This window comes from Rhinopithecus bieti, unplaced genomic scaffold (assembly GCF_001698545.2).
Source record: "Rhinopithecus bieti isolate Rb0 unplaced genomic scaffold, ASM169854v2 scaffold_5022, whole genome shotgun sequence".
Classification (NCBI taxonomy): Eukaryota; Metazoa; Chordata; class Mammalia; order Primates; family Cercopithecidae; genus Rhinopithecus; species Rhinopithecus bieti.
The window spans coordinates 1152748-1165674 of NW_016804965.1; the positions used below are offsets into that span (position 1 = coordinate 1152748).

At 38.6% G+C, this 12927-nt stretch overlaps 1 long non-coding RNA gene across 2 annotated transcripts in view; it reads left to right on the forward strand.

Annotated features, from left to right (window-relative positions):
• Positions 1 to 2167: 2167 nt before the first annotated feature.
• Positions 2168 to 12927, forward strand: part of LOC108528799 (uncharacterized) — a 34628-nt gene continuing 23868 nt past the window's right edge. The window contains exons 1-2 of one of the 2 annotated variants that reach the window (XR_001885300.1): positions 2168 to 2304; positions 6751 to 6847. This is a non-coding gene — a long non-coding RNA (uncharacterized LOC108528799). Of the gene's footprint in view, positions 2305 to 3742; positions 3882 to 6750; positions 6848 to 12927 lie in introns of those variants that run through there. The other variant, XR_001885299.1, reaches the window with a different exon arrangement.

Below are 12927 nucleotides of genomic sequence, written 5' to 3' on the forward strand. Positions count from 1 at the left end.
CACTATGGAAAAGTTTTCATGTCACTAACAGCCAGGATTTTAAGATTCCGTTATTCTTGTAAATCCATTTCTTGCTTTCTTCTCAAGTGGCTTGTTATGTAATATATTATTTAATTTTGACAGGATTTTAGAAAACTATCAAATTTATAAAATAACTCTTTGAGACTGAATTACATTGATCAATATTGCCATAATTTTCTAGCATCTTAAAAGCACAACTCTATATGTCTATGCATTGTAAAGTACTTGTTACTCGGTTGAGTTTGCATTTTTGGACTGGGATCCCAATCACCATTAAGCTGAGTCTTCTTTTCACACAGTTAGTTACTTGTTTTTCATAAGTGCATTTTGAGTTCTGCCCACATGAAACTGCAATATCTTTAGTAAAATTGAAAACTCAATCAACGAATGGATATTTTGGTTTCAAAGCCTAGCCACTTGAAAATACTGAGATTGCTGGGTTGTTTGGTTATCTTGAGGGTTTTTGTTTTGTTTCTTTGCTTTTCTTTTAGATGTTTTGCATCAAAAAGATATAGCCATAGAAAATCCCTTTTACTAAGCAAATGAACACACTTCTCTTCCTTGTTTAACAGTCTTTTGTCTGAATAATATCTGGGTTAGATGCTACAGTATCAACATGATAAGATGCGATTCTTAGAAGGAAAACCCCTGGGAAAAAAGTAAAAAGCAAAACAAAACCATTGTCTACTTATGAGTACTGGGTATTTGGGGGGTGCTTAGGTAGTACACTATTTGTCTAAGGCAGGAAAGGATGAAGCCAATGAGTGAAAAGAAGACTTAATTACAAAGTGGTGAGACAGAGACCTGATAACATCATTTGAATTCCTGGTCCAGCCATGCTATATTCAATTTTGAATTCTTCAAATTTATGAGTCATAAACTCCTTTTTAAAAATTTAAGTTACTCCAATCCTGCCTGATATATCAAATGTTAAAGAAAAGTACCAATGATGGAGGGTGGGCACGGTGGCTCACGCTTGTAATCCCAGCACTTTGGAAGGCCGAGAAGGGTGGATCACGAGGTTAGGAGATCAAGACCATCCTGGCTAACACGGTGAAACCCTGTGTCTACTAAAAATACAAAAAAATTAGCCGGGTATGGTAGTGGGCGCCTGTAGTCTCAGCTAGTCGGGAGGCTGAGGCGGGAGAATGGCGTGAACCTGGGAGGCAGAGCTTGCAGTGAGCGGAGATCACACCACTGCACTCCATCCTGGGCGACAGAGGGAGACTCCGTCTCAAAAAAGAAAAAAAAGAAAAAACCGACCAATGATGCAGAATTATTTTTGTGATTATGAGAGAATAAAAACATAACATTATGTTATTTATTTATTTAATTTAATTTTTTGAAACAGAGTCTCGTTCTGTCGCCCAGGCTGGAGTGTGGTGGCATGATCTCAGCTCACTGCAACTGCTGCCTCCCAGGCTCAAGCAATTCTTGTGCCTCGGCTACCTGAGTAGCTGGGATTACAGGTGTGCATCACCATGCCTGGCTAATGTTTATATTTTTAGTAGAGACAGGGTTTCACCATGTTGCCCAGGCTGGTCTTGAACTCTTGGACTCAAGTGATCTGCCCACCTCAGCCTCCCAAAATGCTGTGATTACAGGCATGAGCCACTGTGCCCAGCCACATTATGTTGTTTATATTCATGCTCTTAAGCAGTGATATTATAAAGTTTGATAAGATGATAGTATTTCCTTATGAATATAAAGCTATTGAATTAGAAAATAGGTTAGAGCTCACAGGAACAGAAAACCAAATACCATATGTTCTCACTTCTACATGGGAGCTAAATGATGAGAACACATGGACACATAGAGGGAAACAACATGTATTCCTAAAACACTGGGGCTATTGGAGGGTAGAGTGTAGGAAGTGGAAGAGAAGCAGGAAAAATAACTAATGATGCTAGGCTTAATATCTGGGTGACAAAATAATCTGTACAGCAAACCCTCAAGTTTACCTATATAGCAAGTAACATGAGACACAAATTTACCTATGTAGTAAACTTGCATGTGTATCCCTGAATTTAAAATAAAAGTTAAAAAAAAAATAGGTTCGAGCTGATGACAGTTTCACTGAAGGCAAAATAATAAACAATATTTTCACATCTTTAAATTAATAATGATTTTGTAATTATAGGACATAGGAGGCTCTGCAACAGCATATTCTACAAAGAAAAAGATAAATGAGCAGAATTCACTCTAAGATTCGCCATGGATATTTACTAGTCAACTTGATGTCCCAAACCATCTGCCTATCTAACACAGCTGATCTTAAGTCCAGTAAGTTCCATTTGCTAATACATGGAACTGTATACTATGCATCTGGGAAATATTGCTGTAAAAACAGGAAATTAAAAACTTTGGTGAATTAAACTATCCATAAAATTATTGAATAATTCCATATAACTGAGACCTTGTGGAAAGATAACTTTTAATGATTCTCAAGCAAGAAAAAGGAAACCTGACGTGAAAGAAGAATTGTGGAATCCTTGGAACTTTTATAGGCACTTTACTTCTTGTTTAGTATTTATCTCATACACGGGGCAAAGGTATTCAACATTTTAGTCCAGTTTTTTTCTTGACACAGGTATCATTGAATGAAGTAGGTACTTGTACTTTATTTAAATGTTTACAATAAAACAGACATCCTACTGGACAAATGAAATTTGTTTTCTATGCCCAACTTTCTCTCTAAACTAGCACCACAATAGGCTACAATTTGGTTCATTCCTAGCACCAAAGATAAGCTTAAGGGTGCTCAGATGTTTGAGGTATGATAGAAAACCATTCTTTGGAGGTCTGACTTTTTGGACAAATTTCTTCTTACCTAATAAACATGCTTACCTACAGGGGACTGCATGTGCTCTTTATACTTCTGTACACCTCTCTGCTTTTGTCTTTCTTTCTTTGTTTTTTTTTTTTTTTTTTTTTTAAATCTTTCCTCTGCTTCCCTTCTCTCCTTGTTCACAGTTACAGATGACCGTTTATTTTTACTGGTGATGCTGCTTCTAGTCATAGCTAATAACAAACTTCACCAATTTTTATTAATTTTCTTTGCTTGTTATATCTTCTGTCACTCCCCATGATTTTTATGACTATTATCAAGTACCTGGTTAACTTTGACTATATACTGGTTATTATGCTTAAAAAATATTTGGAGGATTAGTATGAGGCATAGAATGTTTATGCCTTCCTCCAGAAAGATTGTAATGGGTTGAATGGGTTGAACTGTGTCCACCAAAATTTTAGATGCTAAAATTTGAACACCCAGTATCTCAGAATATGAGCTTACTTGGAAACAGGGTCATTGCAGATATAACTAAGATAAACACTTTGGCAGGCCAAGACAGGAAGATCACCTGAGGTCAGGAGTTTGAGACCAGGCTGGCCAACATGGTGAAAGCTCGTCTCTACTAAAAATACAAAAATTATCCAGGTATGGTGGTAGGTGCCTATAATCCCATCTACTTGGGAGGCTGAGGCAAAAGAATTGCTTGAACCTGGGAGGTGGAGGTTGCAGTGAGCAGAGATCATGCCATTGCACTCTCCCAGCCTGGGTGACAAGTGCAAAACTCCATCTCAAAACAAAACAAAACAAAACAAACAAAACCCGATGAGGTCATACAGGAGCAGTGTGTGCCCTTAATCCAATTTGACCGTTGCCCTTATAAAAAGGGGGAAATGTGGACCTACATACACACACAGAGGGAGAACATCATAAGAAGTTTGGAGTTGGCTGCCGTAATTAAGGGATGACCAGAAGTTAAGAGACAGGCCTGGAACAGATTTCTTCCCTTGCATTCAGAGGGAGCGTGGCTCCGCCAACACCTTCATCTTGGGCTTCTAGCTTCCAGAACGTAAGTTTCTGTTGTTTAAGCCACCCACTATATGGTACTTTGCTATGGTAGCCCAAGGGAACTAACAGACAGAGTATTCACTTGCTTCCCCTTTGGGCAGGGATAAGGAAATCCATGACTTTGGCCACAAGTACATTCTATGTTCAGAAGTTGATACTGAACATTTAACCTCCCTTACCCTCCTTCAACAAGCTAGTATACACAGACAGTTACTGACTAAGTAGTCAAAGACAGCAGAATTCAAGGGCAAAGTAGTTTGAGACCAGCCTAAGCAACACAGCAAGGCTCTGTTGCTACAAAAAATTTTAAAAATTAACTGGGCATGGTGGTGCATGCCTGTACTCCCAGCTACTCAGGAGGCTGAGGTGGAAGGATCATTTGAGCCCAGGAGTTAAAAGTTACAGTGAGCTATAATTGTGCCATTGCACTCCAGCCTGAGCAACAGAGCAAGACCCCTGTCTTAATAATGATAATAATAATAGTTATTATTATTATTCAGGGCAAAATAACAGATATGGGAAGGCCCTGCAAGTCAAGATGTAGCACTTTTCTTGTGTTGCATGTTCTGGCACATTTTACACGTGTGTTTGCAATCTCAGAATATTAGCAAGTGTCCTTTACCCTATACTACTCAGCCTGAGTAAAAATATGCTTTCATGGCCGGGTACAGTGGCTCACGCCTGTAATTCCAGCACTTCGGGAGGCCAAGGTGGGCGGATCACAAGGTCAAGAGATTGAGACCATCCTGACCAACACGGTGAAACCCCATCTCCACTAAAAATACAAAAATTAGCTGTGTGTGGTCATGCACGCCTGTAGTCTCAGCTACTTGGGAGGCTGAGGCTTGACAGTTGCTTGAACCCCAGAGGTGGAAGTTGCAGTGAGCCAAGATTGCACCACTGCACTCTGGCTTGACAACAGAGCGAGACTCTGTCTCAAAAAAAAAAAAAAAAAAGCTTTCACAAGGATACATTTACAGTTTAATAAGCCAAGCAGCCAAGTTTCCTAAAGAGAGATCATTTGAAAAGGGATCAATATACTTTTTCCAGACAATTAAATATTTAAAAAAATAGCTTTTCGTTGGACAACTAAACCAAAATTTTAGAGATGCATTGGATGTGCTTAAAAGCAGATTAATAAAGGAAGCAAGTCCTTGACTATAATTGAAAACTTTTTTGATTGAAACTTTTATTATTAACCAACTTAATATACTTTTAGATTTTATCTAGGCTTCAGCAGAACATTTTTTTCAAATTTTTCTGACTTTCCCTTGTCATCAGGCTAGTTTATAGGCTGCTTGTTTTCTGCCATGCATCTCCCCTATACCATCATGAATGTCTATTCGCATAATTCTTATCCCCAGGCCTTGAACTATTATACAAACAAAAATAGCAATGCCTTATATCTGTATAGTGCCTTCGAGTACACACGGCACTTTAAACAGCAGAATCTCCCCTAAACCAAATTTACTAACTAACACACTCTACCAGATATGGCAACTTCTCATTTGTTGCATGCCACGATGAGGACCAGCGGCTCTCAGGCCCTTTGTCAACAACCTGGTCACCTTTGTGTCCAACAACGGAGAGATTTCTGCAAAGTCATGTTTGTCCTTAAAGTTGTTTAAAGTCCTTGTTATTGTAATTGTGTAATTTAAATAAATGTCATGTAAGCCAGTAACATTGGAGTACAAAAAGAAAGAGAATCGTATCTATAAAACCTAACACCAATATTTCAGAAGAATCAGAAAAGGTGAACCACAAAAAAAATTAATTTCAAATTGGTTGCAAGGCAGACATTATAAAAAGAACTGAGAAACAAATTTGGAAGAATTCACATGGGTTGCTTTCTAAATGTCTATAAAATGTTATTTTACTTTAAAGGCACAAACTATAAATCATAAACAATACAGTTTGTGTGTGTTTCCTCATCTTCCACCATGCATGGTAGGCAGAGTAATGCCCCCCTCCACTTCCATGCCCAAAGATTTTTTTTTTTTTTTTTGAGACAGAGTCTTGCTCTGTTGCCCAGGCTAAAGTATATGACATAATCTTGGCTCACTGCAACATCTACCTCCTGGGTTCAAGCAATTCTTGTACCTCAACCTCCTGAGTAACCATGCTCTTGCCACTACGTCCAGCTAATTTTTTGTATTTTTAGTGGAGACGGGGTTTCACCATGTTGGCCAGGCTGGTCTTGAACTCCTGACCTCAAATGATCCACCTGCCTTGGTCTCCCAAAATGCTGGGCTTACAGGTGTGAGCCATTGCGCCTGACCCCAAAGATGTTTATGTCCTTATCCTATAAACATATTGCCTGCATGGCAAAAATGACTTTGCAGATGTGATTAAGCAAAAGATATTGAGATGGGGAGAAAATCCTGGATTATCCATGTGGAAAATAACTATACATTTATGTGTTTAAGATTAAAATTTTAAAAAAATTGTAGTATGTATACATCCTTTAAAAAATCATTTTCTACTGAGCTGACTTTTTAATTCTTTGACCAACTATGGCTTTATATGCTTCAAACAAGAGTTACTGCTCTCTCTAGGATCCTATTTTATCCACAGGAGTCCTGTGGAGTCCATTTCACAGTTGTAGTCAAGGTTTTACTTTTGTCTCTCTCTTTGGCTTTATGACTCAGGTGGAGAAAATTATTTCACTTCTTAGTAATTTTATTTATGAAAACTAGGTGCTTGGACTGGTTACTATATAAGGGACTTTTAAACTCTCAAGGTCTCTGATTTTAATATTTTCATCAAATAATTTGACTTCTCTCATCTGTTTAACTTGCAGCTGAAACCCTTAGGTGTATGTGTGGTTCAGCACTGATTTAACTTAATATTAAAAATTCTGTGCTTCACAGCTGTTGGATGCCCCTTAACCAAGGACTTAAGGCTCAAATATTTGAAGAACGCTGGAGTCAGGAGACCAGGATTTCAGATCTGATTGACACTAACTAGGTGGGTGTTCTTTGACAAATCTTTTAGCTTCTCATTATGAAGTTGGAGTCAGTAATCTTTAAGGTCCCTTTTAGCTCTACAATTCTATGATTCCATAATTCTGATTCTAAGAAAATCCAGTTCTGATAAATGTATTTCTCTTCAAGGTGGGAAGAAAGCTATGATGGCTAAATAGGATAGCTATGCAGATTCCTGTATACTCCCATGAATAGCTTCTCCAGAGAACTGGAAGTGTCTAGGTCCTACAGTTTTTCATACAACTCTAAGGACTAAATTTAGATACAAATTACTTTTTGTCAAGGTAGACTTGTCTCAGTCATGGATTTAGCTCTCCATCCCACAAGACACAGGGAGTTTCCACTCGGTTACGGACATTGAACAGCAGCAGGGTGGGCTGCAGTGTCTCACACATTAGGACAAATCAGACTTGAAAATAGATCAATCATAGTATCACCTGGTAAGTGCTGTGACAGATTAAAAGTAGAATCCACACATAGGAGGAAGTGATTAACTGCCACTGTAGTAATGGCAAATGCTTTTGAATGCTGGTGACCCATTAGATACATCCTGAAAGTTCTGAAGAGGAAGTTCAGGGTCAGGGAAGCATTCCAAGCAGAGAGCACAGCCTGTTCCAAATGCAGAGTTGTAAAAGGCACGGCATGTTTGGGAAAAGGTGGGAATTTCATCACATATAAACAGAAAGCAAGTGAGATAAAAAGGACTGGGAAAGTACATGGAAGAAAAAGTGAAGGCCATTTAAGCAAGAAGGAATCCACTGAAGTTTCTACCCAGTGACACAGCATGATTGGATGCTATTTTTGAAGAGTTAGCCCTGAAAGGTACTGGAAGGATACAGACTGGGCTGGGTAGGCTTGGTGGAAGGAAAAGAGAGAGGAAACTTTGAGACATAATGAACACTAAACAAAAGCAGTGGTGTTTGCAGCCATTTCCGAAAAGGAATCCATTGGCTTTTATAACTGAGTATCCTTTCTCAAAGCACCACCCTCTAACCCAGGAGGGGCTGCCATGGCACTGACTGTGTCTCAGCTCATTCTCAAGAGCAATGAGGCATATTTTACAATACAGAACTCCCCATCATCACCACTGGTAGCACACAAAAAAAAATCACATTTTAAAAACATATTTAAACAGAATTTACAAGGATCCAACGGATTATGAAGTAGTTTCTTATCCCCTCTCACAGCTATGAATACATTGCAAAATCTAGGACAGTTAAATACTGTATTTAAATTCAGATGTGATATATACATATGTTACTTATTCTTTTTATAAAGATCTGCCCTAGTGAAATTTAATTAGCCTTTGCAAGTTTATATATTGTGCGTGTTGGAAGGGTGGTTTAAACCAAGCTGGTTGTTTTAACCCGACTAAATTCTCCAACCTCACCAGCAGAGAGGTGTGTCAGAATTAGATTTCACTAAAAGTGATAAAAAATCCAAATAACAATGTCTATAAAAATAGAAGTTTATCTCCTGGGTAAATAAATATGATCTGTAGCACAGAGCTGGGAGTTGGTAAAGCAGATTCAGAAAGTCCTCGTCATCAGAAACTGAGGCTCCTTCTATCTTGCAGCTCTGCTGTCCACGCCGTAATTTCCACCTCATGATTCAAGATGGCGGGGACAGCCCAAGACATCATTTCTTCACATATGAGGGGAAAGAAGAAAGAATGCAGACAGCTGCACCTCTTTAAGGGCTTCTTGGAATTCATATGTGACATTTCTGCTTGCATACAAGTAGAAATAATCTATTTACATGGCAGCAAGGGAGGCTGAAAAATAGACTCATTATTCTAGGTGGCATTACTTTAGCTAATAACGGGAGCATCTATAACTAACAAAGAAGAGCTGAATGTCTATCAAAAGATAACTAAACTGGATGTCTTTGCTAGGAGGAGGAACTAGACAAAGTATGGTAATGATAGTGGGGTCAAAATTAATTGCTATAGTAATCTAAATGACTGGTCAGTGACCAGCTTCACAATTTAAAACCAATTCTCAGCAGCTCGGGTGTGAACTGCCTAGGAGATATATCAACTAGGAGTATGGGAGTGGAATAGTTTGACTACTCTAGTTTCTTATGTAATGTGTGTGTGTGTGTATGTGTATGTGTGTATACATATACACACACACGCATATATACATACACATGTATCATGTATATAGTGCAAAAAAAAAAAAAAAAATTAGAAAGGTAGGCGTGGTAGTTTATCTCCAGGATAGCTTCTCTCTTTACATATACAGAGGGGAAGCTCTGAAATCACATGTGTTCTTTGGAGAAAATAGAGATAATAGGTGATATATGTTCTTTGCATCAGGCAGGAAAACATTTTATATTATTGTATCACCCATGCATCTTCACCTATACTGACCCCTAACTATGACCCTCTCCAATTCTCTTCCCCTTCCAGACTGATGCATATAGCACTCTGCTGCCATCCCAGGGGTTCAGTGTCACACCCAGCTTTGTCCACTCCAAGGGGCACTCACTGCTCCAGCACCATTTTTCCCACTTCATGCTCTATTTACCCACGGGGGAAAACAAAAACTAATCTTAATAAACCAACCTGCAGTTCTGGATTGAGAAATACTCATGGTTGATTGGTCATGCCTCTCTCCCAAGTCACATGAGAGCTTGTTTCCCCTAGAAAGCTTTTAGTGACTCAAATGAGTGAATGGAGAGGCTAGTTAAGGGAGATGACTTTGGAACATCAGGGACTCCTAGTGCTCTTTAAATAGTTTTACATGGAGATGACCTAGTGGGGGCACTTATCATGCCTGAACATAGTCTTGGCACAAACTTGTGTGTATTAACAACCTATATATTAGGTAGGCAACTGTAAAAATTTTAGATAGGGAAGAAAAAGAAAATATTAAAATGAAAATGGTAGGTATGGCAGTTTGTCATCAAGATAATTGCCACCGAGTCCTTCCCTCCTCATATGGACCTACCATTTCCCCATGGAGATGTGGAGTCTAGTCCTCTCCTCCCTCTTGAATCCAAGATGGCATTAGGGATTTCCTTAAGCAATGAGTATGAAGTCTTGCAGTTTCCACTTGGGTCTCTTGTAATGCTTGCTTTTGGAAGGCTTACCTGGGAGAAACCAGCTGCTCTGTAGGAAATGCAACTATCCTGTGAACACCATGCTATGGGAAGCCCAAGCCATGTGCAGAGACCCTGGAGGAAGAGATTCAATGTGGCGAGTGAGAGACCACATATATGAGGAAGCCATCTTAGAAATGGATCCTTTGTCCCACCCATTCCAGGTGAGGCCATGTGGATCAAGATGACCCCTTCTCAAATTCCTAACCTACAAAACATGAAGGGTAAAATAAAATAGGCGTTAAGCTCCTAAGGTCTGGCATACATAGATAATAAAAAAAGTAGTTTAGAACGAGAATGTAATGTAGGAAATATGGATGAAAGATAAGCAAGAGGTAAGATAGGGTTGAAGGATTCAAAATGATCTGTAAAACTATGAAGTCATCAGTATAAAGCTGAATTTCAATGAATGAAAAAGCCAGGTGATAGGGAGTCAATCCATCAAGTAAAAATGGAAAACATGTCTAAGGAAATAATATATCAACATAAAGACAGCCTCTCCCAAAATGAAAATAATAATCTCAGCAATAAAGAAAACTCAAATAGCATTGCAAATACCCCAGAAGAATTGTGTAAAAACCAAAGTAACGTTAACAGAAACTTGGGGAGGAAAATCTCATTGACATTAGCATTCGCATTTCATATGTAATAACTATTTATTGAACATATGTTTGGTCTAGAAGTTGGTAATATATTGATAGAGGAGACATAATTCTGCTATCATGGAGCTCACAAATATGTTCTATCTAATTTTTGTCCTAGAATGGTAACTCAATGACCTCTCCCATTATAAAGAAATACTGACACCTCTAGTTTGTACAGGAATAGCAACATCTCTACATTGTCAATATGAAGCCATATCTTTAAGAAAAGAAGACAAATATGTCAGGAAAACATAGAAAAGCCAAGTGTGGAAGCTAAAATCTGAAAAAAATGAAAGGATGCTAACACAGGGTCATGCCTTCTGAGAGGTTTGTTATCGATTGATGAGAGGTTGCAACACTGGATACAGAAGAAAGTTTCTCATCCATATGGAGGGGAGCCTGCTACTGCTTTTTTGAAAAAGAGAAAAGAGGTTTAAAGAAGAGGATCAAACAAGAAATAAACAAGAAAAAAACAAGAAGTGCATCTTGCTTCATATATTCCTGAAAATTCCTATATAATTGGAATCTGTTTTTAAAGCCCAAGTATATTTGTCATCTAGAATATCATAGTAACCCTTATGGTACATTGTCAAGAAAGCAAAACTTCACAGGCATACCTTCATTTTTAAAAACATTGATATAGACTTTCACATTCATAATTAATTTTGCTGAAAGTGGGGTCTCCCCATATTGCAATGCAATGGGGATACTGGAGTTTTAAAACTTTAAGACTCATTCGCAGCAGCAGCAAAGAATAAAAAGAGATACAATCACTGATGCTTCTACTCCTTCGACAGTTTTAGCCAGTTTTTTGAAGTAACCATCTGTTTTCTTTCCTCTAGATAAGTCTAACCTGCTTTATAAACTTTTTTTCACTCTCACCTTCCCTCCTTTACCCCACCCATTGCCAATGTCCTTCTACCTGTGGCATTTCACACTTGGGGAGAGCTGCTAATGGTTGACAACAAAGGGACTGCTAATCGCACCAATTAAGAGGTGTGAATGTCACTCGTTACCTTCCAGCTTTGCTACTGAACATGTTAATTACTAATTGTACAGGTGCAGGCTTTTAAGTTCACAAGGTTAACAGTGAAGCACAGCTTTGTTTGAGCTGTTGGTTTAAATATTGAAAAATCATGGGTAAAGGGCTGATCTCCATTGAAGAATGAACAGATGCCATTGCTGTACTTTCCCAGACGGAAAATCTTTAGACTGAGTTAGCAATATAATTGACCTTCAAGAAGTGATTCTCTGTGGTGAATCTACCAAAGAACAGGTGTTTGTGGTTCTCTTACTTTTCAAGGAGAAGCAGGGCACTTCCCTTATGTCATAAGACTATGGAACTCTACCAGAAGGTCAGTTGAGGGTAATCTGCAAGAAGTGTGTAGAGTTAATTAAAAGAAAATCCTCTGGAGAGACTTTTTGTAAGCTCAAGGTTTCTATATTCATCTCTTTCTGAAAGCTTTACTCATTCATGATTCAGTATTATAGATATGTCCTTTGGACTTCTTTTTTAAAAGTTTTGCCTAACAAAACACCTGGAGGAGGGAACCTGTTTCAGAATCACATACCTTCAACTTGATGGGAATCTCAAGAGATCACACTGAGTGGCTTCCACTTAGAGAAGGTAACAAGACCACTTTACAGGGAAAGACAACAAAGGTCCAAGATATTATACAACTCGCTCAAGGCCACTACATCAAGATTAAGTTGGATTTGCAAAGTGAGTTAGATTTTGGAAAAAGCTAACCTTCAATTGTTCTCCAGGGGAATGAGTAATTACTATGAGGAGCTGGTAATTTTTAGCTTGTCCTCAGGCCTACTGAAATATCTTTGCTCTTTCCTGCATCTGTAAGAGCAACTGTTGTTTTCAGTCATTCAAGTAGAAAGTGTGCGGTAAGTGCCTCTTCTATTTTTGTGGTAGACTCCACAACAAATAAAGAAAGTCTCTCTGGGAAGCCCAAGGGTGGCTTCTTGGAACATAAACTGCAAGATTTTGAGAGTTATTGTGCAATAGAAAACCAGTTGATGGATTTGAGACCAGTGACCTGTGAGTACCATGCTCCTTGCTCGTGATGTATCTCTCTGGTCATCTGCCTGATAGCAAGGGATAAAAGTGGAGGTACTATAGTAGAATGCCTAGGAGTACAGGCTGCTCTCTAAACCTAGGGGGTAAATCTAACGCTCCTTTAACCCATGATTAAATGAATGAATGAACTCCAAATTCTTCACATGTGCTTGGCACATTGTAAATTCTCAAGAAATCACTGCTAAACCTCTTATCCATGTAACCAAACACCACCTATGCCCTCAA